The sequence below is a fragment of the Lissotriton helveticus genome, chromosome 2_1 (assembly GCF_964261635.1).
Source record: "Lissotriton helveticus chromosome 2_1, aLisHel1.1, whole genome shotgun sequence".
In the NCBI taxonomy this organism is placed as follows: Eukaryota; Metazoa; Chordata; class Amphibia; order Caudata; family Salamandridae; genus Lissotriton; species Lissotriton helveticus.
In genome coordinates this window covers 1,897,365,043-1,897,392,618 of record NC_136059.1, presented here as the reverse complement: position 1 = coordinate 1,897,392,618, position 27,576 = coordinate 1,897,365,043, and positions in this window count along the sequence as shown.

Genomic DNA, 27,576 nt, shown 5'->3' with positions numbered 1-27,576 from the left:
CCTCAGCACCAGTGCAGCATCAACTCAGCACCAATGCAGCACCAACTCAGCATCACTCAGCATCACATGATGACAAGCACACCACCAATAGAGCACCACCAAAGCATCATTCAGCACCAACTCAGCATCACTCAGCACCTCTTCAGCACCAGTGCAGCACCACCTCAACACCAGCACAGCATCAGTGTGTTATATTAGGCCAGTTAATGCTCACGCAATGTCATGTTTTAGTTAGCATTCGCTACACCATTTTCTTTGCAGGTGGCATTTTAGGCTGTTTAAAACAGATCTCGTCTGAGAAACGCCCTTTGCTAAGTTTCATTTATGTAATGTTAAGTTTTGCTTCGAGTAACTGGTCATGCCAGTGCATGGCTTTCTCGGTAGGTAGAGGCCCTCTCCCACTAGTCTGGTGGCAGAATTTGATTGTGGGCCAGGGTGAAACGACCTTGGATTGTGCTAGGTTGTGCAAGTTACAAGAACAGAAACCTTTTTTTGTATTTCACTGTTCAGCTACATGTGCCTGGAAAATTCCACTGTGAGTGTGTCTTTGCCCAATTATGAAATGTACATAATGTATCTCTATGCTGGCTGTTCTTTAGTTCCCTCTGTAGCACTCCCAGAGACTGTGCAGATGGGGCTCCGCTTTGAGTGTATACGAATAAGCAGTTATTGGTTTATATTCTCCACTATCTGACCGACTCTTCATTTGGCATTGACCCATTCCCTTTCTGCGGACGGAGGGGAGGACGAGGATGTCATCAGTTTGGACTGATGGCTCAGGGACCCTGCACGAAGAGCTTTGTTTCTCGCAGCTGCTGCATTTGTCCCACGGGAGGGTGCCGAGCGGGCATCCTAACTGGAGTCCTGAACGGCAAAAACCTTGATCTACCAGTCACTATTTCACCCTACCTCAATCGCTTCTTTTTTTGTCATCGGCGCCGGGAAACCCTTGTTGGGTAGCTGCGCGCCATACAAATGCAAAAATAAATAAATAAATAAATTGGTCTGAGGAGTCTTTAACAACAAGGGGTGGTGATGGACAGAGTTTCTGAATTAAGCATAATACTCTCACCCAGTTGAAAGATCAGGGCTAGATCCAACACCGTTTTTTAGCTCACTGCACCATCCCAGTTCAGAACCTGGCTATATGCAAATTAGTCTGTTCCTGTCCCAGTGCATGATGGGAACAGGGCAAACCAAACTACCAAGCCAATTCTTACACTGGGAAGGAAACAAGCTTCCGGGGACCGGTTTCTGGCATTTCAGCCGTCGTCGGCCCGGCTTGCTTGAATCCTGATGGTGTAATGAGCAAGGGACTCACATCTGAGTATACCCTTCCACGCTTAGGGTGGACAAAATATTTAACAACAAGGGGTGGTGATGGACAGAGTTTCTGAATTAAGCAGAATACTCTCACCCAGTCAAAAGATCAGGGCTAGATCCAACACCGTTTTTTAGCTCACTGCACCATCCCAGTTCAGAACCTGGCTATATGCAAATTAGTCTGTTCCTGTCCCAGTGCATGATGGGAACAGGGCAAACCAAACTACCAAGCCAATTCTTACACTGGGAAGGAAACAAGCTTCCGGGGACCGGTTTCTGGCATTTCAGCCGTCGTCGGCCCGGCTTGCTTGAATCCTGATGGTGCAATGAGCAAGGGACTCACATCTGAGTATACCCTTCCACGCTTAGGGTGGACAAAATATTTAACAACAAGGGGTGGTGATGGACAGAGTTTCTGAATTAAGCAGAATACTCTCACCCAGTCAAAAGATCAGGGCTAGATCCAACACCATTTTTTAGCTCACTGCACCATCCCAGTTCAGAACCTGGCTATATGCAAATTAGTCTGTTCCTGTCCCAGTGCATGATGGGAACAGGGCAAACCAAACTACCAAGCCAATTCTTACACTGGGAAGGAAACAAGCTTCCGGGGACCGGTTTCTGGCATTTCAGCCGTCGTCGGCCCGGCTTGCTTGAATCCTGATGGTGCAATGAGCAAGGGACTCACATCTGAGTATACCCTTCCACGCTTAGGGTGGACAAAATATTTAACAACAAGGGGTGGTGATGGACAGAGTTTCTGAATTAAGCAGAATACTCTCACCCAGTCAAAAGTTCAGGGCTAGATCCAACACCGTTTTTTTTTTTTTAGCTCACTGCACCATCCCAGTTCAGAACCTGGCTATATGCAAATTAGTCTGTTCCTGTCCCAGTGCATGATGGGAACAGGGCAAACCAAACTACCAAGCCAATTCTTACACTGGGAAGGAAACAAGCTTCCGGGGACCGGTTTCTGGCATTTCAGCCGTCGTCGGCCCGGCTTGCTTGAATCCTGATGATGCAATGAGCAAGGGACTCACATCTGAGTATACCCTTCCACGCTTAGGGTGGACAAAATATTTAACAACAAGGGGTGGTGATGGACAGAGTTTCTGAATTAAGCAGAATACTCTCACCCAGTCAAAAGATCAGGGCTAGATCCAACACCGTTTTTGAAGAGTCAGCAGTGGAGAACTGGTTCATTTGTACTTCTGATATCACATGAGTCTGTTTCAGTTCTATTTGGATATTGTACCATTGTGTTTGTGTTTGTTTGGGTCTAAGGACTGCTTTGATGAAAAGTGCTTGCAAATACTTTGCCAGGTAAAATAACAACCCTATTTTTCCTTTGTAATGCCTGGTTTTAGTAAGATTTGGAGTTTGTGTTGTCGTTGTTGCTCTACAGATGCCTGGTTGAAAGAATCCCAGCCTGCATCTCCTGAAAGAAGCCTTTATTTTGATATGTATGTAAAACACCGTATGGAAAATTTGAATCAATAATAAATTGTAAACTCGCAGGGATGTATATCCATGGACATGTGAAAAAGGAATGGAGAAGCACCTGTATACCCCCTCTGGAAAGGCCAGATAGACGCAGATGGCAACCTATTCGGCATGAACTATATCGTATGTGGCGGTCCCCGGCATGATAACAGAAAAACCTTCGAGGTTATTGATTCATATTTTCCATACGGTGTCCTTTTATTAGTCCGAATTGACTTGGATCAGGTTTCTACGCCGTTTCGGCATATATCTATTTGGAGTTTGCAATTTATTATTGAATCAAATTTCCATACGGTGTCCTTTTCATTAGTTTGAATTGATTTGGATCAAGTTTCTACGCCGAATCGGCATATATCTATTTGGAGCCCTGACGAAGTTCCAACAAGGAACGAAACGCGTAGGCTGTGTGTCGTTTTTGGTAAAGACTACCGAAATAAAGAAAATAATTACCCTTGGACTGAATGAACTTGTGTTTGATTTCAATGAGTGCGCCTTCCGCTTCTTTATGAACACTCTCTTAGGAGCCAGAATGGCCTCTTTATACTTATTCAAGGCCCGATTATAGGCACCTTTACTAATCCTACTATAGTCCACTATCCAAAGACGCTCAAACCTTCTACATTCAACTTTTTGTCGTTTAAGTTCAGGGCCTTACCACGGTGTCCCCGAAGGGCACCTATTTGCTGTGGCGTTGTGCTCAGGAGCAACACAATTGACCGCTCTTTGGATCCATTCATTGACCTGGGTGGCAGCCACCTCGTTATCATTATCTAAAGTTGTGATGAAAAGTTCTGTTTCCCAACATATGGTCCCCGGGGCCGCCCTGTCTAGTCATAATAATGTTTTGGTGGGTTTTTCAGGAGTACCGGTTTTAAGACCCATCTCACACCCAATTGCACTTACTGTTGGTCCTTTTACTGTGGAGTCTCTGTTTTTGTTGACATCCAAATGTGAGTATTTGATGGGTTTGGATTTATTGAAAAATTGCATGCTACTATCTATTGTTCTCCTGATGGTGTTTATATTACCAAGGGTCCAGATCTGAGTACTAGACAGCGTTTGTCCAAGGAAGCGCCCCTCCCAGCTGGGTTTGATTAGGTACCACCACGTTATAGGTCACTGGTGATACTGATGTGGGTCTGTTGCATATACCGTAGGTTTCTATACAGGTCAAGGATAATGACATTTTGCTTCGCATTCCTCAGTATAAAATACCACAGGCAGAGGAACGGGCCCTTCTCCAGATTGTCCAGAATTTAATAAGTAAGGGTTTGGTGAGGAAACGACTGGCAACATCTGTAATAGTCCCATTCTTCTGGTCCTTAAAGGGCACACTCTGATTCTTCTGAAGCCACTGATGATGTTTATCGTTTTGTGATTGATTTGCTAGAGGTCAATAAAATAGAGGTTCCGCAATTGCCAGTGGTTCCTGATATCATCACACTTTTAACGTTGATTCCATCTACTGCCAAGTTTTTTTCTGTTATTTAGTTGAAGAATGCATTTTTTAGTATTCCTCCTATACATCCAGATAGTCGGTATTTGGTTGGATTTACGCAGGCTCGCTGAAATTTTCGACTCTGTCGTGCTCCACAAGGCTATACTGAGAGTCCTAGTATCTATAGTCAAGCATTAAAGACTCAGTTGGATTCACTCTCAATTTCCCCAAGAAATGTATTGGTGCAGTATGTTGATGATCTGTTGATTGCTTCCGCTACGGAACCAGGTTGTAAGGATAGTACGGTGAAATTGTTGGTGTATCTGGCACATCATGGACATAAGGTCTCTCTTTCGAAGTTTAAGTATCGTCGACAGAAGGTTACCTATTTAGGTCACCTACTGTCGAAGGAGGGTAGAAGGTTAACGCCAGAAAGTATCAGTACCGTTATTAAAATGCCCCTTCCACAAACCCAAAAAAATGTGTCTGCCTTCATAGGCATCACTTCTTACTGTTACCAGTGGATCCCAAACTATTCCTTACTAATCAAACCTTTGCTTGCATGAACAACCAAAGCAGTGCATGAGCCTTTGCCTTGGACGCCAGAATGCCAGCAATCTTTTGTACAATGAAAAACTGTGCTTTGCTCGGCTCCAGTACTTGGCACACCTTACTATAGGAAACCGTTTATGCCCTATGTCCACGAGATGTCTGGCTGTGCACTTTCTGTCTTGACCCAGAAATTCTGGGATCGAAAGAGACTGTGTGCCTATTTTTCTGCTGTGCTTGATCCTGTTGCTAGGGCCCTGCGAGCTGTCTTCGAGCGGTCATGGCTGTGGCCACTTCAATCAGACAATCGGCTGCACTCATGCTCGGTACTGACCTCACAGTCATGGTACCCCATGCTGTGGATACACTTTTGAATAAGACAACGACACTGCACCTCACCAGTGCATGTCTTACTGGTTACAGGCTGATATTGTTTGCTTAGCATATCATGACCAAAAGATGTACCACTCTGAACCCAGCCACGATACTGCCCCACTCTTCTGAGAATGATGCAGTTGACAAACATGACTGTATTTTTAAAACAGAAGAAGAGACAGAGACGAGTAGACTTGACTCATGTTTCATTATCTGACCCCAAGGAGAACTATATGTCAATGGCTCTTGTTTCAAACTACCAGATAGCACCACCACTGCAGCTAATGATCTCACTACATTGCGTATGGTGGTAGCGACATCACAAGTCCCATATCAGTTGGCTCAAGCGCTGAACTTGTTGCCCTTATTTGAGCCTGTGAATTGCGTGAAGGGTTGATTGTCAATGTTTATACAGATAGTCAATATGCATTTGGGATTGCTCATAACTTCCGTTGACTGTGGTCAGAGAGAGGGTTCCTTACTTCCTATGGAACTAAAATCCAGCATGGATACCTCGTTTTGCAATTGTTATCCACATTAACACTTCCTAAGAAAATGGCAAAAAATATAACGTACCGCCCACAAGAAAGTCTCTGATGTTGTGGGCAGAGGGGTTGCATTTGCAGATCAGGTAGCTAAGGACACCGCCCTTAGTAAAATGAAGAGAATGAATGTTGCAGGTCTAGCTAGATGGGTCCCTGAGATTGCTATTTTTGAAGACACAGTTGAGAGTGTGAAGGACATACAAAGTGAAGCCATGACAGAGGAATTCGTGAAAAGGCAGGAAAGTACAGCACACTTCAGTGAGAAAGTAGGTTGGATTGATAAATCAGGGGAGCAGAAATGGATGTTACCTGCTGCATATGTACTTCCTGTGGTTACTATGGCACATGGTCCAGCTCATATTAGTGCAAAAGGCATTTGTAAATTGTTAGTTCCGGTTTGGCACAATGATAACATTTCTAAAACTGCTGCACATTTGGTGAAAAGTTGTATGATTTGTAGGAAGCACAATCCAGGGAAGGATACATTTACACCACCGGGTAATTTTGCACCACCTACTTTTCCATTTGAAGTCCTTCAAATTAATTTTATTGAATTGGAACGATGTAATAATCTCAAGTATGTTTTAGTGGTTATATTTATGTTTAGTAAATGAGTTGATGCGTACCCCGCTAAAGACAATACGGCCATTACAACTGCGAAAGTACTCCATAAAGAGATCTTTCCTCTTTTTGGAATGCCCTGAGTTATCCGGAGTGATAACAGATCTAATTTTAATGGGAAAGTGATTAACTTAATTTGTGAAGGTTTGCACATTAAACAGAAATTTCATGCTGCCAATCACTCGCAGTCAGGTGGCCTTGTTGAGTAGTACAATGGTACGCTCAAACTGAAACTGGCAAAAATATTAGAGACTACAGGGTTGCAATGGCCGGAAGCTCTTCCATTAGTTCTTTTGTCAACCAGAACTACAGCACATTCTAGAACTGGTTTGTCCCAGTTTGAGGTGGTTTTTGGGCACCCAGTGAATATCTGGGTTGTCCCCGCAAAAGAAATCCTCAGAGATTGAATATCCTGTGTTGCTTGATTATCTTTCGCAGTTAATAGAAATTTAGTAATATATACACTGCTATATATACAGGTGCGTGACTTCTTACTTCCAAAACCTGAGGGACCTGGCCAGAAAATCCAGCCTTGGGATTACGTGTTGGTCATAAATTTCCAGAGGAAGAACATTTTGGAGCCCAGATAAAAAGGTCCTGCACAGGTTCTACTGGTCACCCAGACGGCTGTAAAAGTTGCAGGTCGGAAGAATTGGGTGCACGCCATCCATCATATGAAGATACCTTTGCCATTGCCTTATGACCAGGGGGTCAAGGATTGAATAGGAGACGTCAAATGTGAGCAAGTGATTAGGTTTGAGCCCTTTAGTAACACCCAACTAATTTGGACCCGAACAGATACGGAGAATGATGATGTCTTGAATGAGGCTGTTCCACCTGAAATAAGAGCTATCCAAGAGCCTCTGTTTTCAGATCAAATGGTGCCTGGGGCTGCCAGGTACAATTTATGTCCTCGGACGAGGACCACTGAATGTAAAGGGAAAAAGGATTAGGGACGGACTGCACAAGGTAGGCCAGTACTGAGTAGCAGTACCGATGAGAGGTTGGAATCAGTGAAAATTCTGAATTTGCTTTGCTTTTGTTGCCGGACATTAGTTAGGGAAAAAACTGGGTATACCTTGAGAGTATACCACCTTTATCAGAGTGGGATAGGGTAGGAAGAGCTTAGGACAGAGCAAGCGCCACTGCCGGTGCTCAAGAGCACCAACTGAGTGATGGCCGATAGGAGCCTGTGCCAGTGAGGCTCTGACGAACAATGGGAACACTTAAACTTTTGTCGTTTTACGTTATTTTGCTTTGTTTCATTATGCATCCTTTTGGTAAACCAGTTGATGAGGAGGAGCAGCCAATCATTCCAAGTCAACGTCATGTAATTTGGTCCATACAAAGTAAAATTGTATGTGTCATTGCTCTGGGAATGGTGGTGAGAACAATATGGGGGTTGTTATGGTTCTTGGAGGATGTATATGATGCACCTACACTTGACAAGGGTGGACCCATTTCCCTGAGATGAGACAAGAGGGCTACAACGAATAACGTGTTTGTGGCAGCACATAAGAGATTTTTGGGGAATGGGTCTGCCTGTTCTCCTATTGGTTCTGTTGCTAGCCTCTGGACAGCATATCCCTTGTCACTTGTTAATTACACGTACACTCGGTCACCAGATTTTGTAGAAGTGAAGGGTACGTTTGGACTTGGTTATCCCGGGCCATGTTTCTTTTTTCTTTTTTTTTTTTCAGTAATTTTTTATTGAAATTATATATACACGGTGCAATACACTTACATGGGTAGCAATTGGACGAGAGACAGAAAAAAAAGACGCCCTGGGGAGGGGGGGTTGTACAATATCACATAACGTAACATTGACTTTTGGAATTTCCGACTGGCTGCATAGTCCTGGCATTGTGTCCAGTTGATCGTGTCTTCTGTGGGTTACGTCTCGGCTCTTCCCCGCCCTCCCCGCATTTGCGGTCGGGCTGCGTATACATTCGTGTGGCCGGTGAGATTGTCCCTTTCGTGGCCTTGAGTTGTCCACCCCCTCAGTGGCAGGAAAGAGAAAGAGAAAGAGCAACAGGTGGGAGGTATAGGGAGAGATTAGTTTGGTTGTGGTTCTGGAGGGCATGCGTATCTATACTAGGCTGGATTATAACTCCTACGAGAGCTACGCTTGCTCCGATATTTACGGCGGCTTGTGCGAAGACAGGTAGTTGTCCAGAGAGAGCCACATTTCGCACTTTGTGTGTGTCTTTGGTGTGTGGTTGGCCGTTATGGTGTCTGCTCCCCTTACGAAGGTGACCCAGTTGAACCAGGTTTTGAAGGAGGCCTTCCCCGTGTCTTTCCAGTTGTTCAGTACTGTCTTGACTGCTGCTGTTAGTAGTAGGTCAATCAGGTCTCTGTCTTCTCTGGAGTTGACTGTGTGGGTCATAAAGCCTGTGGCTAAGCTGTGGAACTCTAGCTGGAGTGGGGTGCCTGTTATGTTGTTTATAAGTTCGCCTATCTTGCGCCAGAATTTTTTAACCTTGGGGCATTGGAAGATCAGGTGTGCTAGATCGTCTTTCTGTCTATTGCAGTTCCAGCATGTGTCGTTTTCGCGTATTCCTACGGAGGCTAGGCGGGCGGGGGTCCAGTATGCTTTGTGTATCAGCCAGAATTTGGTTTGGTTTAGGGTGGTCGTTACTTTCTTTCTCGAGGTGGATGCCCAGAGCTCAGATTTTTCTTTCTCGTTGAGTTCCCTTCCCATTAGTGACTCCCAGTAGTCCGTGGCCTTGTTGTTAAGTGTGGTGGATATTGGGCATAGGGCTTTGTAGAGGTATGCCACCTGGTGTCCTGTTCAATTTAGGTTGGTAGCATATTGCAGTATTGAAGGTGTTTGTTTGTTTAGGTCAGCCTTGCTAATCACTACTTTGATCTTAAGGAAGTTGTATAGTTCAATGCTATCTAGTTTGTGTTCGTTCTTGAGTGAGTCAAAGGTGGTGTGTATGCCATGTGTTATAGTTGACTAGCTGTGGAGATTCAGTGCTTGTACCAGGAGTGCATGTCTAGTGTTCTATCTCTACATTTGATCTTGGGGTTGTGCCATATGGACTCCCACATAGTGTTCCTCACGCTTGTATCCAAAATCTTGTCTATCTTGAGGAGGGCCGTCCTTGTGTTCCTCAGTATGGGGTTGTGCGTGATTGTGGGGTGTTTGGTTGCCATGAGGAGGGCGATGGGCTCCATTCCATCTAGGAGTCTACTCTCTAGTGAGAGCCATGCTGGGGTGTAGTCTTGTTTGTTGCTGACCCAATACAGCCCTTGTTTCGCTATGCATGCAGTTTGGAAGGTCTTGAAATTTGTTATATTTAGGCCCCCCAGGTTCCTGGAGTTTTTGCAGGCTGATTCGGGGTTTTTTATCCTTCCATAAGAAGTTATTGATTAGTTTATCCAGCTTTTTGTGGCAATCCGCTGTGTTGATCAGCGGGAGCATCTCGAGCATATAGGTCACTATCGGCGTGAGCATAATTTTGACTGTCTCCACTCTCCCCCACCATGTGGTGAATTTGGGTGACCACCCTTCTACTCTTTCTTTCAGTTTGCGCAGTATCGCCTGCTCATTCTGGTCTAACGTGGACTTGAGATCTCTCTTGAAGAGCAGGCCCAGGTATTTTATGGATTTTTTCTGCCATGTTAGCCCTGAGTCTCCCACGACAGTCTTTGTGGTGTGTACGTTCAGAGGTTTACATTCCGATTTTTCTCTGTTTAGTTTGTATCCTGATACGTGTGCATACTGCTCTATGGTGTCGATAAGGGCCTTTATTGACTTCTCTGGGTTCTCTGTTGTGATAAGAATGTCGTCGGCATAGGCTGATAGCTTCACCGCCTCTCTCCCTATAGGAATTCCTGTTATGTCTTTGTTCATTCTTATCATATTGAGCAATGGTTCTATCGCCAGTAGGAAGAGGGCCGGTGATAGCGGGCACCCATGTCTGGTGCCGCGTTCTAAGGTGAGTAGTTCTGATGTCCCACCATTTACTACAACGCGTGCTTTGGGATCGTTGTAGAGTGCAAGTATCATTCTCCTGTACTTAGGTCCCAGGCCGAATTTCTGCATGCACTGGTCCCAAAATGGCCAGGACACTCTGTCAAATGCCTTCTCTGCATTTAAGGCTATCATGACTGCGGCGTTGTCGCTTTTGGAGGCATGGTTGATAATGTGGCAGAGCAGTCTAGTATTGTCGTGGGACATTCTGTTTTTGAGGTAGCCTACCTGTGAGCAGTGTATGAGTTGGGGTAGTTGTGCATTGAGCCTGGTTGCTAGTATTTTCGAATATATTTTGCAATACACATTTATGAGGGAGATTGGTCTGTAGTTCTTGGGTTGTTGTATGTCTTTCCCTTCTTTGGGTATTACTATAATGTTAGCTTCTGCCATTGTTGGTGTCATGCGTCCTTGTTGGACACAGCTTGAGAACACTTCAGTCATGACGGGCTTGAGTATGGGTAGGAATTGCTTGTAGAATCTGGCTGTGAATCCATCTGGGCCTGGGGCTTTATTATCTTTGAGGCTGCCTACTGCCCTTTCTATTTCGGCGCCTGTAATGTCTGATTCCAGTGTTTTGCGCTGGTCTTCAGTGAGTGCTGGTGTTGTGATATGGTCAAGGAGTGCCTTACCTCCGTCACTGCCTAAGGTGGTGTTTTTTTTGTAAAGCTGCTCATAGAAGTCTTTAAAGACATTGAGTATCTCCTTATTTGCTGTCTGTGATTTGTTTGTGTTATCTGTGATTGCTGCTATCGAGTGTTGTTTCTGCTTGCTTTTGAGGTAGGAAGCCAGTGCCTTCCCCGCTTTGTTGGTGGGGCATAGATTTTTGGCTTTGTACTTGTTTATCCAAGTTCCAGCCCTTTCACTAAGAATTCTGTTTAGCTCGTACTTCTTTTTCGTTATTGTTGTGAGGGTATTTCTATCTTCTAGGTTGGCTATGTGTCCAGCCTCTAGGTTTTTGATTTCTTTTTCCAGGTCTTCAATCTTTTTATTCCTCTCTCTGTTGAGTCGGCCTTTGATGCAGAGTATTTTGCCCCTGATCGTGGCTTTTAGGGCATCCCATAGGGGGTTTCTGTCTATATCAGGGGTGTCGTTAAGTGTAAGGTATTCTTTTATAGCAGCCTCTATTTCTGCCTTGGCTGTTGTGTTTCTGAGCAGGTCATCGTCAAACCTCCACCTGCGTGTTGGTCTTTCATTGTGTTTGCCCGTCAATGTCAAGCTGATGTGTGAGTGGTCAGAGATGGTTCTCGGGCCTATCTCTGTTTGGTCAATAAGGTGAGTATGTGAATCTGTTATTAGAATGTAGTCAATTCTGCTGTAGGAGTTGTGTGGGTTTGAGTAGAAGGTGTACTCTCTGCCGTCCGGGTTCTGAAGTCTCCAGGGGTCTTTGAGTCTAAGTTTCGTGCAAAGATTCCCCAGAATGTTCCCTCTTTGTGATTGTTGGCTCGGTCTATGTGTGTGTTTATCTATGGCTGGGTCTAGGACCTGGTTCATATCGCTTGCTACTATTAGGAGTTCTTCTGGTGGTAAGGTGTTCAGTTGCTCCCCAACCCTGTCCCAGAAGAGTCTGTCTTCTGTGTTGGGGCCGTAAATGTTGGCTACATGTATTGATTCTTCCCCTCTTGCTAGACTGGTCACTAGGACTCTGTCCTCTTCGTCAGCCTGTGATTCTTTCAAAACTAGCTTTGATTTCTTTCTGATTACTGTAATGACTCCGTTCTTTTTATTTCGTGCGGGTGAGCCTATGACTTCGCTTATCCAGCTAGCCTTGAGGCGGCCTATATCCTCCGTCTCTAGTTTTGTCTCTTGTAGGACGTATATGTCACTTTTGAGCTTTGACAGGTATTCAAGGACTTTCCTTCTCTTGACTGGGTGGTTCAGACCCTTTACGTTCAGGGATACTACTTTGATATCAGCGGAAAGGTGGCTGTGTTGGTTGAGTGTCATTCTGTGTGTTGTATATCCCGCGGTATGACTGGTTCACTTTTGTAGATGTCTTCGTTCTGTGCAGTGTGCTCCCTGTTGCCCTGTTGTGTGCGGTGGTGTTGCCTGTCTCTGCATGCCGGTAGCTGCCCATGCTCCCTCCTAGTCTGAGAGTACAAGTGGAGAGGTAGAGAAAGAAGATAGAGAAAGGGAAAGAGAAAGAGAAACAACCCATGTGTTAGCACCAAAAACGGCCCCCCACACCCCTGCCCCCCTCTCGCCCCACCCCCTCCCCCCTTACTTGCTGAGTGGGTGTGCGACGGCAAAGTTCCCTATCACCGAAAGCCACAGGGTGAGGGATACACTGCATGTGATAGCAGCACATATTGTGATAGTTTGGAAATGGAATATCAGAATATAACATTTGTGGTTTGGCACTATAAAGAAATAACAGTACCCCGAAAAGCTTGCTACTATGCCGCTTGTTGCCCATAGTAAATTTTACAGGCACTTCTTTGTATATGAATTGTTCAGGAACAATATTGTAAAAACAAACGTTTTCCCTAGAGCATGACTCAGATCAAAATACAATTGAAATTAATTCCAGCAATTCAGCAGTAAATTATGAGGGACCGATATATGCACCTCCTGGGTTTTTAGTTTTTGTCCAATGGGACTAATTCCAATGTTTATATTGGGACTGATGATGTGGCTCTTGGAATGGTGTAGCCTTTAGGTGTTCCATGTAAGGACATCAAACTTAAACAGAGATGGGTGAAAAGGACATTAACGAAAGAGTTTTTCGAAGGAGTTACAGATATAGAAGTGAATAGTTATAGCAATGGTATCACATTTGGGTACATCCTATCCTCCATATGTACCTTGGGTGGTATGGCTATGGCCAGGGAACTGGCAGCCTTGAGAGATATTTCTACCCAATTGGAAAGTATGCAGGTGTATTCGGAACAGACTAGATATGTAGTAGATTTTATATTGGCCAAGTCTGGTGGTGTTTGTGCTTTAATTGGCAACCAGTGTGTTATGGGAATAGAGAATTTGGGAAAAAACATAACACAACACATTCTGGACATCATTGAAAATGTCAAGGGCATGGAAAGGGTGAATTGCAATTGGTCCCTTTTTAGGTCTCGCCTAGCAATACAGCGCATGTGATGCTGTCTCTGGAGAGATCTATTGTTGTCGATTTAGCTTGCGAAGCGGGGGTGGAAGCTCCACCCATGCTTCTTATTGGCGCGGCTCCCAAATGCGTGCTTTTTTATTGGGAGTGAGGCATGTTTTGTTACCTCCCTGTCTCCTGCCTGGCATGCCTACCCGGACAGGACATGTGCACGCGCCCGGACAGGACATGTGTACGCGTATGGTGTGCAGGCATGGCGCGTTCAACATTGTTTTGCGTGTTACGTTGCATTCTGCCGAGTCTTCGGCCGTCTCTTTTAATTACAGCGTCTTAGCAGAATACGCGCAAGGTGCCCTTTAACTGTCTTTACTCCCCTTTTCCACTTTCTTTTGCATTGCCTGCTTTCACTTTCCCTCCCTCCTCCGTCGGCTTTTGCTACATATTCTGTCTTTGTCGGCTTGGGTAACATTGGCGGTGCCTGGAAGCTCCGGTTGTGCACGCGCTCAGTTTTCTGTCTCCCAGAGGTTCGCTGTGGACTTGGTGGGCGGCATTCTCGTGCAGGGCAGGACGTGATAGTAGCGCAGTCATTCCCCCGGTTCTTTTTTCTCTGCACATTTCTTTCACTCTGCGCCCTTATTTTCTTCACTGGTGTTCAACACTTGTCTGGCCATTCTCTTTCCTATTCATCTTACCTCACCCACTTTTCCCTCTTTTTTTGCCCCCCCATTCACACTCTCTCTTAAATCTTTCTCTGTACCTGCACTTGGCACCTTTGCCCTAGAGAAGCACCATGTCTTCCCACCAGCGGCGCCCAGCGCCTGCCTCCTGTCCCTCCTTGTCGGCGATCATCAAAGGCGCTCAGGGGCCTCTCTTGTTCCTCGTCGCATATTTCAACTGCGGCACCAAGGGTTATGATGTAGATGGGCCTGCAGAGCAGAAGCTGGTGCAGGAAGGGTCGGAGGCCATGCCCTACATCGACGAGTCGCCCACCATGTTGCCGCAACTCACCGCCCGCAGCTAGGACAGCGGCGATGGGGGAGTGTTGCCCACCCCATCAGAGGTCCTGCTACATGTGCATCTTCTTAATACCTGGAAAAGTAACACCTGGAAAAGGAACACCACTTCCATAATAGGAAATACATGTATATGTGTGTTCGTGTCTGTGCTAAATATATATTGTATCTGAGTCATTTGGCTTTTGAAACTATTTACTCAGATGAACCCTTTGGTTTCCAAAAGCATGGAGAATCGAATTCATACATTCTATTTGTGAACATTGCTATCTCTGCCTATCAGCGGCGGAATGACTCAGAGTGTGCTGTTTTTCCCCTGAAATAAAAAAGCCTTACTTTTACCTCCTAAAGTTATGCGCCCCATCGCAAATCGAATAGATTGCTCCCTTCTTGAATATTGCATAGTCGCAGCTGTGCCAAAAGCGTTGTTTTACCATCAAGTTGCCACTATTTTCCTCACATGGCCTGCAGTGGCTAGGATGGCAAACAACATTTTTTTGCAGTGGCAACAGAATTGGTAGAAATTCCTGCCCATTTTCGACTTGTTTGAGATCAGACGTGGAAGTGACCATTTTCTTCTTGCATGATGTTAATAGGCTGTTTTTTTACGCAGAATTTAAGAGGATACTAGTGCTATGTGGGTAGGTACTGTTGCTAAAGGCTAGTATGATTACTGATAAACTGGTAAAAAGTTTGGATTGAACTCTTCCCAATCACAAATCGGTTTTGTTTCTAGTTCTCAGCTTGCCTGATCTGTCTGTAGACATGGACAGTGTTCTTGCGATTGGTAAAAAAATGTGTGGGTTCTACATAGGAGAGGTATTTCTGGACCAGTAACAGTTTTGTGAGGCTGTTTTAGTGGGTTTTTCTGTCTCAGTAAATTGCAGAAATAGGCAGTGCTAACTCATTTGAGTTATTTTCTACCAGTTGAAAGAGGAGGGCCTGAAGTCAGATGGGGTTCTTGGTTTAGACAATGCGTTCGAGTGAACAGCTGCTGGAAGCGGCCTGGCTTGCTGTGCATTCCAGTCCATTAGTCAGCAGTGAGAGGAGTGTGTGGGCCACTAGACTCCTGTAGTAGCCCTTTACAAGGACCTTGTTGCATAGGTGGCTCAATTTTGTAACGGAATAAATGTCAGTGTGTAGGGCAGATTTTACAATAATTATTGCATTATCGATGATTGGGCCTCTCTTAGTCGAATATCAAGGCAAAAACACACAATTATACATGTGTAAGAGTTTCCCAGCAGTAAATATTTCTCTTATGTTGGGCGGGCTGAGTCAGCAGAGGTGTCAGAGGGGCCCTCCATGGTTTGCGTCTGCGTTGTTTACACTGTAAATACTGCCTTGTCTGTGCACGTAAGTGAAGGCTAGCTTGCTAAATTGCCTGCTAGACTCAGGTATGCACTACTATAATTGATTTACAAATCGTTCAGTAATGTTAAACAAAGTTCATTCACTTCAATTTATTTTTCACAAAATGAATTTATGTTGTAGGTTTTCAGTTTCCAAAAAATGTTTTTTTTCCATAGACAAAACATTAACCTATCATAGATGCAAACAGTATTATATTTAAACAAAAACCCGAAACACAATGACTTTCTTCAATCAACACTGTAAATCAAAGCATAGTAACAAACCTATAAATCAGCACTTTTAAGAGGGTCCATAAGTATGATCTTACTTAATCAAACAATGTTAAAATTATTTAATAACCAACTTGTTTAGTACCATCGTGGGTGTATATCAAAGAATCAACTCCAGTTGTATAATGTCATAATATAAGTTTCATGAATTAAACAGTCAATACATTAGATGAGTTGTATTGTTACAGTGACTAACCAGCTCTGATGTATTTTTGTAAACATGTGAAACAAAAATGAAAGAGAGCCACCACCTATTTAGACACCCAGGTGTATAACCTCCCAAAAATATTACTCACTCCAAATTGTAGAAAATATCCCCCTTCCGGGTGTTTAACTAGTATAGCAATCCGACAAAAAAACCTAGTCTTTTTTTTCCCAGAGTTTTATATAGCGCGAACTAGACCCGAACCGAATCAGGTATCAGAGCGCTTTACATAGCACCAGTTACGTTACATGAGGACACACTTTCATTTTTAGGCACGGGGAGATATAAGTGATTTGCCCAGATCCACAGGAGGTTTTTGGCGTCGTTACCGAGACTCGAACCCAGATTCCCAGATCCGAGGTCGAGCGCCTTAGCCGTTAGGCCAACCCAATAAAAACAACAAGAAACAACAACCAGTTACCCTCCATAACCATAATGCAAATTATTATGTGGGTAAAACCACTTTGCGGTACTTACAATGGCATGAGTTTCCTCTGTTGCACAACCTAAAGATTCAATCCAAGAGAGATAGTGTAAGAACACAATACAGGAGATTGACAACTATCGAGTCCATGGATACAAAGGTCTAATCGTTGCTTTCCTACTAGAGGACATCCTTTGATCTTGGCCAAATCCCCGCATCCCCTACCTCCCATCATGTGGCGCACTTATCAAAAGGTTAAACCAGTTACTTGTAATCAAGCAGATTTCAGTCCACACACTTCGTCCTCGTTCCAGACGGAATCCTTCCCCCTTTTCGTATTCATCTTTCCTTTCCCGTGGGTTGGCCTACATGTATTCCCCTAGATTAAGATGTACTTGTCGTTTCCTCTACCTGTATAGCCTCTTTTCTTTGCTTTGCTTGTTATTGTTTATGGTTATTGCACAGGGATAAATACGTTTTAGTCCTTCTCCGTTCATTTTAAGCAGGTTATGAGACCTGGCATGTTCTCAAGTTTTGTATTTGCATTTTGTTTTTCAAGCCCCACATTGCTCGTGCTTCATCAACGCACTATAAGAAGAATTTGCAATGCAATAAGTCTCGCATTTACGAGAGTTTCAGCTATTGGCATTCTAAATGATAATGCCTTTTATTTATGTTTTGGTTTTTAAAACATAAATAAAAGGCATTGTTATTTTAAATGCCAATAGCTTAAACTCGAGTAAATGCGAGACCTATTGCATTACAAATGCTTGTTGGTAGTTGGGGTTGGATTTTTAAGTAACTGATTTACCTTATAGTAGTGTTGGTGTTTTGCTGTATCCTTATTCAATGCCTTCCTTTCTGTTGTTCCTATTGTACTCTGTTTTCACACCCAAACAGAAAATATCAGCTCATGTTACAAATGCCGCTATGATGTTACAGAATGACAATGACAACAGAATGCATTTTGATGAGGGAATATTTGAGGATTCCTCCCTCCTTGCTGTTGCTCTTTCTGACGTTGATTGTAAGGAGTGCCCATAATTCTATCTCGTTTACCTGTTTACATTTTAATGCTTCATTGATTTTTGTTATGCTGATATTGCGATGGTAATATTGCTTATGTATCACTTCTTCTCATTTCCTTTTTAGGTTTTGCCTGGCGAAAACGATGCGAAAGCATCGTTTCGCTAGGCGAAAACCTAATGAGTATAGTATGGGGCTGGGAATCCGCCCCCGTCTTTCATTGGCTAGCTCCATAAATGGAGGCTAGCCATTGAAAGATGGCTCTGTCCGTCAATCCCGGACCAGATTCGGGGGCGTTCCCTAGAATTTTTGGCTTTTGGCGACGTCAGCCGAAAGCCTGTCCTCGGGAACGCCCCCGAATCTGGTCCGGCATTGCCGGCACCCGCCTTCCTGCTCGGGGTTGTGGGCAGATGTGTACATTTGGCCTCCGTGCATGGTGTGAGGTGTATTTCCTCTCTGCATGGAGTGAGATGTGTATTTCGTGTGGTGTGGGTGTTGTTTCGAGCGTCTTGGATGTGGCTTAAAAAAACTCCGTGTTATGGATACATCCCGCTCTCCCGTTTGAGAACGGACGGTTCTTTTATTTTTCGACAACCACATGGGCTATGCGTTTATTAGAAAATGCCTCTAACTCTTGTGGTGGAATGTAAATATCTATTTTCTCACTTTTTATATGAGAACAGCGAGCATACCTGTGTCTGTAAAAAGCACTCGGCCTGCGAATGTCATGGGTGATTGCAGCAGAATCGTGTGCAATGAATGAACTGTACACGTGTGCACCTACCTACCGGTGTCATCTTCATATCCAGAGCTGAAGTGTTTCAAACGTAGATTAAAACTATGATCAGCGCGCGTTAGGCTGGAGCACGCCGCACGGACAGATGAAAGGTCTGGGCTTGTGAATCATGAATGGACTGCGGGTGGTTCAAAAATGTAGATGCCTCCCAGCTAAGCAGAGAGCATGTGAAAGTATTCGCTTGAAATAGAAGTACAATTTTAAGATTAAATTAAAATCGGGTGTTTTAGCAGCGAAAGAAAGGTGATGGAAACGTGAGAGTGACTGTAAAAGTCAGGAGTTACATAATAGTGAAAATAAAATTAGAGGGGCTCAGTTGCTATTAGTTTTCTTTCATGTGGACCTCTGCAAATATTACATAGAAGCAAACATTCTATAGGTTTCTTGGCTCAATGGAAAATGTGTTGCGATGTTTTTGACACGCAGTGAAATCGTTTTATTTTTTCCCCCATGCCGCCCTCAGAATGTGATATTTCTGAACTGCCACTTTCTGTTTACTCGTGTCTGCTGTTCAAGTAGGGAACAGTGCAATACACAGAAAATAAATCTGATAAAAACATGAATGTCTGCACTCCGATACATGGCTATATGTCACTCTCCATGTACAGGGGATGCCGCACAAATCACGTATAACCGCTGCGCTGCAGAACTTAAGTGATAAATCGACGTGTATTGTGCCACATACAATCAAGTGTTTGCTTTATCCACGAGGAGGAAAAATCCGCTGGAGAATACATGGCGGAAATGCATGTTCGCAGCTTTTCACTGTACCTTTTTCACCAAAAGGAAATATTTCCCCTGTGGGTGGGAGGATGAGCGGATGAATAAGTGGGTGGGAGGATGAGCGGATGAATAAGTGGGTGGGAGGATGAGCGCATGAATAAGTGGGTGGAAGGATGAACGGATGAATGAGTGGGTGGAAGGATGAGTAGGTGGAAGGATGAGTAGGTGGAAGGATGAACGGATGGATGAGTGGGTGGAAGGATGAGTAGGTGGAAGGATGAGTAGGTGGAAGGATGAACGGATGGATGAGTGGGTGGAAAGATGAGTGGGTGGAAGGATGAGTAGGTGGATGGATGAGTAGGTGGAAGGATGAGTGGGTGGATGGATGAGTAGGTGGAAGGATGAGCGGATGTATGAGTAGGTGGAAGGATGAGCGGATGGATGCGTGGGTGGAAGGATGAGCGGATGGATGAGCGGATGGATGAGTGAGAGGATGGATGAGTGAGAGGATGGATGAGCGGGTGGAAGGATGAGCAGATTGATGAGTGGGCGGATGGATGTGTGAGCGGATGGATGAGTAGGTGGAAGGATGAGTGGATGGATGAGTAGGTGGAAGGATGAGTGGATGGATGAGTGGGTGGATGGATGAGGTGGTGGAAGGATGAGCGGATGGATGAGTGGGCGGATGGATGAGTGGGCGGATGGATGAGTGGGCGGATGGATGAGTGGGCGGATGGATGAGTGGGCGGATGGATGAGTGAGCGGATGGATGAGTAGGTGGAAGGATGAGCGGATGGATGAGTGGGTGGATGGATGGATGAGTAGGTGGAAGGATGAGTGGATGGATGAGTAGGTGGAAGGATAAGCGGGCGGATGGGTGGGTGGAAGGATGAGCATATGGATGAGTGAGAGGATGGATGAGCGGGTGGAAGGATGAGCAGATTGATGAGTGGGTGGTTGGATGTGTGAGCGGATGGATGAATAGGTGGAAGGATGAGTGGATGGATGAGTAGGTGGGCAGCTGGAGGGAGGGACGAGGGAGCGGATGTATGATGAGGTCGGCGGGCGCCTGCTTTGATAGATGAGTGGGTACCAGAATGGACAAGTGGGCAGCTGGGTGGGTGAATGAAGAGATTGGCAAGTGCACGCGTAGATAGATGAGCGGGTGGATCAGTGGCTGGGTGTTCAGATGGGTTAGATGAGTGGTTGAATTTGCTATTGTAAATGACAATGCCATTTATTTATGTTAAAAAAAAACCAAATAAAAATAATGTCAAGAGCAATGCCAATAGCTCTAACTTTAACAAAGGCAAAACCATTGCATTGTAAATGCTTGTTACTTATTAGCAACGATTTTTAGCTCATGCTAAAAGGAGGGCCCGTTAATACTCACACAATGAAATGTTTTACTTAGCATGGGGGGTGCTAAAGTGGCGGCTGCAAAATGGCTGCCACTTACTAAGGCTCTGCGCGGACAGGCATAGGAACATCCCAGGGATCAGCAGACAGAGGTGGAGGGCTGAAAACCCCTGTACCTGGGAGTAATGCTGCAATTTGCCTCCACCGCGGGCCTGTGAAGCAAAATGGTGGCCCGTGCATCGTGGCTTGATGAGTGCTGCTCAGACGGACCCCTGAACCGGAAAAAGCACCCCGCTGGCTTCCTGTAAGGTAGGCATGGAAGACTGCCGAGCCCACGCCTGTGGCAAGGATAAACGGACCGTCAGCTGATGAAATCCTGATGAACATACTGAGGGCTGAGGAGGTCCTGCTCCGGTTCCTAGTGAGTCTGCGAGCCATGGAGCGGGAGAACAGATGCGAGCAGGCAGGCCGTAGATGTGAGGAGGAAGGAAGGGAGCAATCTACACCATAGTGCTGTGGAAACACCCTGTGTTCTTGCCGACCCTGTGGCAGGCAAAAAAACCAAAGTATACCACCACCGCGGAGCTGGGATGCAAAATGGCGCCTTCGCATACTGTGGCTTGATGAGAGCTGCCCAGACGGACCCCTGTGCTGAGATTCGCACCCCTCTGGCTCCCCACAGAGCAGGTGAGGAGGACTGCCGAGCCCACAACTGCGGCAGGGATATATGGACCATTGGCTGATGAACACTGACAAACCTCCTGAGGGCTGAGATGGCCCTGCTCGGGTCCCTAGTGCGTCTGCGAGCCGCTGAGTGGGAGGACCGGTGCAAACAAGCAGGCCGCGGCTGAGAGGAGGGGGGAAGGGAGTGCGCTACAACAATGGAACATAATGGAAGTGCTCGGTGATCTTGCTAACACCGCTCCTTTGGGTGTGGAGGAGCTAAAGTGAAGCAGCACAGGCAGCTGCGCCCGAGAACTGAATACAGCCACAGCCGGCAGTGGGAGGAAATGCAGGGCGGTGATGTGGGGAGGGGGATGGGCAGGGTGGGAAGTAGTAATGTATGGATTACGGAGTTTTACAGGTAAGTAAACATTTAAATAAATAAAACGAATTTCGTTGAGTGCACTGCATCCCAAAATGCGATGCAGTGCGCGCAACAACATTCGTTTTATTTATTTAAATGTTTACTTACCTGTAAAACTCCGTAATCCAAACGTTACTACCCCCCACTCTGCCCCTCCCCCTCCCCACGTCACCGCCCTGCATTTCCTCCCACTGCCAGCCACGGCTGACTGAATAGTGCCAGGGCTGCAACTCCCCCTCCAGTGGGCGACACCGGGGAACCAGACTGAGGTGGCAGTGCAAGAAGGGCATTGACGGACTCCCTGAGGTTCCGTGATTCTGAACCTGTTTCATAAAGGTCGTCATATCGCGACGATTTTGGTAACAGCGGACCAAAAATTACGAGTGCGGTATGTACGAGTGTTTTCGCCATGTTCGAGTGATGGGTTCACCATGAAATTAGGGATTCCGTTCTGAAACCCTTGGGCTCCATTTTGTGCATGGCAGCCATTTTGTGGTTGCCCACACATAGGCCTATAACTGTGGCTGAACAAGTCTCTGGGACATGTACACATTAGCCTCAGTTTGTGCTGACTCCTGTTTGACCTGAAGTGAACTGACCCTGCTGCCTGAAGCTGACCTTGCCAAACCAGTTCTTGCCCTTTAGCTGGTCAAGATAGAGATCAAAGAGCAGGACATTGCTGAGTTTATGGTACACGCACGCACCCTCTCTATCTTGTTTCTCATCTGTTTCTGTTCCTTCTTTTATGGCCTATTTATGGTTTGCGTTGAGGTCTTTTATTATGGGTTTGTGTCCAACTCGTTCAAAAGAAGAATGTTTATTATGGGTTTGTTTGATGATTGATTTTGGGCTGGACAAACTGAAAAATGGGCTTGTCATCATGCTCCTGCTTTTGTCGTGGAAACATGTGAGTGGTCAAACTGTAAATAAGGAATGTTTGCCTGAAGCACAATTTTTTGTATAAAAAGGGATGGCTTGCTTTGTAAAATTGAGCAGTCTCCTGAGAACATACACCGTGTTGTACTTCTAGGATCTCTGTTACTGGCTGCAGCTAATAAATCTGATCTTTGACGTCACCAAGAAGTACCCCGTGCCTCTGTATTCTAAGACAGGTGGACCCGGATACTTTGGGCGTTTCCCCTGGCGCCGCTGGGTTCTAAACACCCGGTTCTTCATTTGGCGCCCATCGTGGGGCGACTTCTGCGGTACCGGTCCACGCCTGAAGATCGTGAGGAGCTTCGTGTGAAAATTCTGGAGGAAGGCCTGCCACTTCATCGACCCCTGTATGTCGTCGTGGTCCGAAAGTCTTTGCTGCGAGGTTCCCCGCTTTCAGACGACTACGAAGGACTGCTGCCCTGACTGTCGCCCTGTCTTGGAGCCCTTTGATGATTTGTAAAGCGAGACGATAGACGGGTCTTCTGGTGACGTGATCGATACCTCAGTTAAGTATGAGTGGAGCTTCTCCCAGTCCTTAGTTTTTGGGTATCCCTTGGGATCTTTGATTTGGGACTTGCAAGCTCCAAAGCCGAGGGAATCGTGTATTCATGAGGCTGTCGTGTTCGATATTCCCTTGAAGTTTGAGCTAGACTAGTGAGCGAAGATGCCTGGTCTTAGCAGACTTGGTAAGATATTTTGTTGTGGTTGTAATAGGGATTCCCGATTGGAGGACTCGTGTCCGGTTCCTCCGATTGGAACTCCAACCTATGAGCTCTATTTGAAACATGGCGTGGGCCCCATCACGTATAATGAAGTGTGGATTCGCTACACTAGAAAGGACGGTGTCCTAAAGTGGCCCCAATATGGTAGTTATGACAAGGAGATTTTAGATAATTTAGAAGTTAAACTCTTCTAGAAGAATGCCCGGCCGGCGATGTTTGACTCTTTCCGCCTCTGGCGAAAGGAAGCCAAACAGAAATAAATTAAATTAGAGAAGAAAAATAAAAGAGAGAAGGGTATTTCGATAATGCAAGCTGCTATACAGTTTAAAGATAACGAAGAAGAACAAGCGAGTGAGCACTTGCAAAGGCAACGTAAAATGGCGATTGATAAGTGTTATCCAGTTTTGCCACTTCTTCAGCAAGATGCAGCAAAGGAACTTGAGAAAGATCCTTTAATGTCACATTTGTTGAATTCGCCACCCCCTCATGTGCAGAGTGCTACAGCACCCCCGCAACCTTTAGTTGAGCAACCTCCGGTTGCTTTGCCTCCTATTATTCCACAGCCGCCAGCCCCTCTTCAGTTGGCTCCTATTTCTATGGCGCAGCCTTCTCAAGGGCCGCCAACTTTGCTACCTGTTCCGTCTCTAATTCCTACGACTTTGTCTCCTGTATTGTCTACTCCTTCTGATACTGCTTCTGCGTCTGCTTTGTCTCATCCTGTTTTTCCTCCTGTTCTTTTGTCGACTTCTCCTTCTGTTCGACAGAGAATGACTGCTACTGTTACTAGTCTTCTATCTCCTTTCTTTGGGTCATCGAGTATGACCCCTGCTTCAGCACGTAAACAGTTGCGTAGCCAACTGCCTGATTCCCAAGAGAGGGAAGTATTGGATCATTTGGCGCGTAAATGGGTGACTCGTTCTTTAAGATACGATGTAGAGTCTGTTCTGAATGTCTTCCGTCAATGGGAAGCACCGAAGCAGAGATATGTTTTCGATAAGATGTGTACTTTCCTTCGTGAAGAATGGGAAGATGGTGATTTGGGACAGACTCCTTCTGAGTTGTTCCGTGTACAGTCCGAGTTTGCGAGAGGTACGATTGTGGGTTCCGACGTTGAGAGAGCAGTTGCGACTTTGATGTCATTTAGGAGCGAGTCTCCTTCTCAGCCGTTGTTTGAGCCTGATCCTTCTGTTAGGAGAAAGGTCCGACAATATCCAATGAGAGAGGTATGGAAGGAAGCAGTTCAGGCTGATGTAGGTCTTGGTATTTTAGCTGCACCGGCACATTTTCAGCGTGTTTGGGTACATGTTCCGTGGAAGCGAGCTGAAGTTTTGGCCCTTAAGCAGTCCTTACCTGACCCCCATAAAAATCCTGCAGGGTACTATAAGGAATTATCACAGACTGCAGACTCATGTGTTAGGAATCTAGCTGATATAGACATGTTGTTTGGAAATGTGGTTGCACAGCCTTTATGGGGATTGATTCGTCATACGGATCATGCGCAAGAGTTGGGTGATACATGGAATAATATTAGTGCTGATAAGTTGGTGGTGCCAAACCTGAGCCTCTAGTTGCAGAACTTCCTGGTAGGATCGTTACTTATATGAAGACTTTAATGCCTGCTATGCGAGTAAACTGGGACAAATTGTCTGCGTGTAAGCAGAAGAAAGATGAAAGTGTGTCTGATTTCTTCACTAGGTTTGAAGAAATGTTTATTGACCATAGTGGTCAAGACATGAGTACGGAAGGTGGTCAACGGTTGTTTGTTGATAAGTTTGTGCATAACTTGCTTCCCGAGTTGTGTACGAAGTTGAAGGATTCAGAGAGTTCTTGGGCTGTTTCCTCATCAGCACAGATATTGGCTACTGCACAGTACTACGAAAATAGGGATAAGGATGAGAAGGATAGAGCAGACAAGAAAACGAAAGAGTTGAAGGCAAAGGTTCTTTTGCAACAAGCGTATCCGCCTCGTAGTAGCCAACGTGATTACCAGCAACCTCAGCAGTTTCAGAGAAACTCGCAAAGGTTCGAGTCCTCTCAACCGCGTTTTCCTGTAGGCCCTAATCAGTGTGCATATTGCAAAGAAGAGGGTCATTTCAAGAACAGTTGTCCGGTTTTGTTGCAGCGCACGAATGGTGTTTCTGTAGTGAGAGGTCGGGGTGTTCAGCAAGGTTCTAGAGGTAGGGGACGTGGTGTGTTCCCCCAGAATGCGCGTTCCTTTCCTCCACAAAATACGATGAATTGTTTTGATCAGCAGAATGGTGCGTCTGGTAGGACGACTCAGTACTATGCTGACGACTACTATGTCGAAGGTGAGAATATGGACGGTAATGATTGCTAGGACAGCCATGGACAAAGAGAGGGAGTTGTTTCAGTTCCAGTGGATCAGAGTGGACCTTATGTTGAGGTGATTACATCGGGTGTGTCAGAGCCTTTTCTGTTGGATACTGGTGCTGCGAAGAGTTCTATTATGCACTCTAAACTCCCTGGCGCACCTTTGTCTGGCTTGACGAATATTTCAGTAGGATATTCTGGCGCCCCAGTTAGAAACCCGATTTCCAGTCCTTTGTCTCTTTCTGTTGGACCTTGTGAATTCGAAGCACCCCTTATTCTGACGACAGGTTGTGGTGAGAATTTGTTGGGATTGGATCTATTGAAAAGATTGTATGCGACACTACAATGCTCTCCTTCGGGAGTACAACTTACATTAGGTAAGAGAGTGATCTCTCCGATGTATTTGTCGAGAGACCGACTCCCAGCTGAATTGTCTTCTCTTCCTGATATTCTTTGTGCTACTGGTCCTAATGGCGTGGGGGGTTTTCGAGATACCGCCATATTTTGTGACGCTGAAAGCAAATGTTCGAATGCCACGTATTCCCCAATATAGGATCCCTAGTGATGGTGAAAGAGCGTTGCTAGCGATCATTTATGACCTGATTGAGAAAGATGTGATTGAAGAAACGAGAGGTAATGTGTGCAATAGTCCGGTTTTGCCTGTTTTGAAACATACTGATTCTTCACAACCGCCTGTATATAGGTTCGTGATCGATCTTCGCGAGGTGAATAAGATTGTAGTTCCGCAATTTCCTGTTGTTCCAGATATTACTGCCTTACTGACCATGATTCCAGCTTCAGCCACTTGGTTTTTGGTGATTGATTTGAAGAATGCTTTCTTCAGCATCCCGATTGCCGAGGAGAGTAGAGATATTTTCGGCTTCTCTTTAGGAGGTCGAAGCTTCCGGTTCAAGCGCGCTCCTCAAGGCTATTGTGAGAGTCTATCAATCTATAGTCAGGCTTTGAAAACACAGCTTGATACGATTGTCTTACCTGATGGTGCTGCTCTTGTTCAGTATGTCGAGAATTTGTTAGTTGCTGCTGACAATGAGGAGATTTGTAAAGAAGCTACTTTGTCATTGTTGCGTCATTTGTCTGACTTCCATCATAAAGTGTCTCTTTCGAAGCTGCAGTAGTGTCGACAAGAAGTGACCTACTTAGGTCATCTCTTATCGAAGGAGGGAAGAAGATTGACCCCAGAATGAATCCAAGCGATTGCAAAAATGAGTGTGCCAACTACGCAGAGAGAAGTGCGTGCTTTCCTGGGTATTACGTCGTATTGTAGACAGTGTATTCCAAATTTTTCGCTTCTTGCGAAACCTTTGATAGCTCTTACTGTTAAGGATACTCCAAATCCTATTCCTTGGACTGACGAATGCCAGAAGAGTTTTTTTGAATTGTGCGATGCGTTGTGTTCGGCTCCTGTGTTGGGTACCCCCGACTACAGCAAGCCTTTCACACTCTATGTCCACGAGAAAGAGGGATGTGCATTGTCGGTTTTGACACAGCAGTTCGGCGATAAGCAACGTCCATGTGCGTATTTCTCGTCAACTTTGTATCCAGTAGCTAGAGCGTTGCAGAGTTGTTTGAGAGCTACAGCGGCAGCAGCTGTTTCTATTCGACAGTCTGCTGGCTTGGTGATGGATAATACGTTGATTGTAATGCCTCCACATGCAGTGGATACATTGTTGAACAGGACAAAGACACAGCACTTAACTAGTGCTCGATTGTCAGGTTATGAGTTGACACTCTTACCGAGTCATGTGCATTTAAAGAGATGCAACACGTTGAATCCAGCTACGTTGTTGCCGATTTCAGTGGAGACAGATGTTTCTGAACAGCATGATTGTTTTCTTAGGACAGAGGAGGAAACGAAAGGGAGAATAGATCTTAGGGACACTCCTCTTTCAAAGTGTG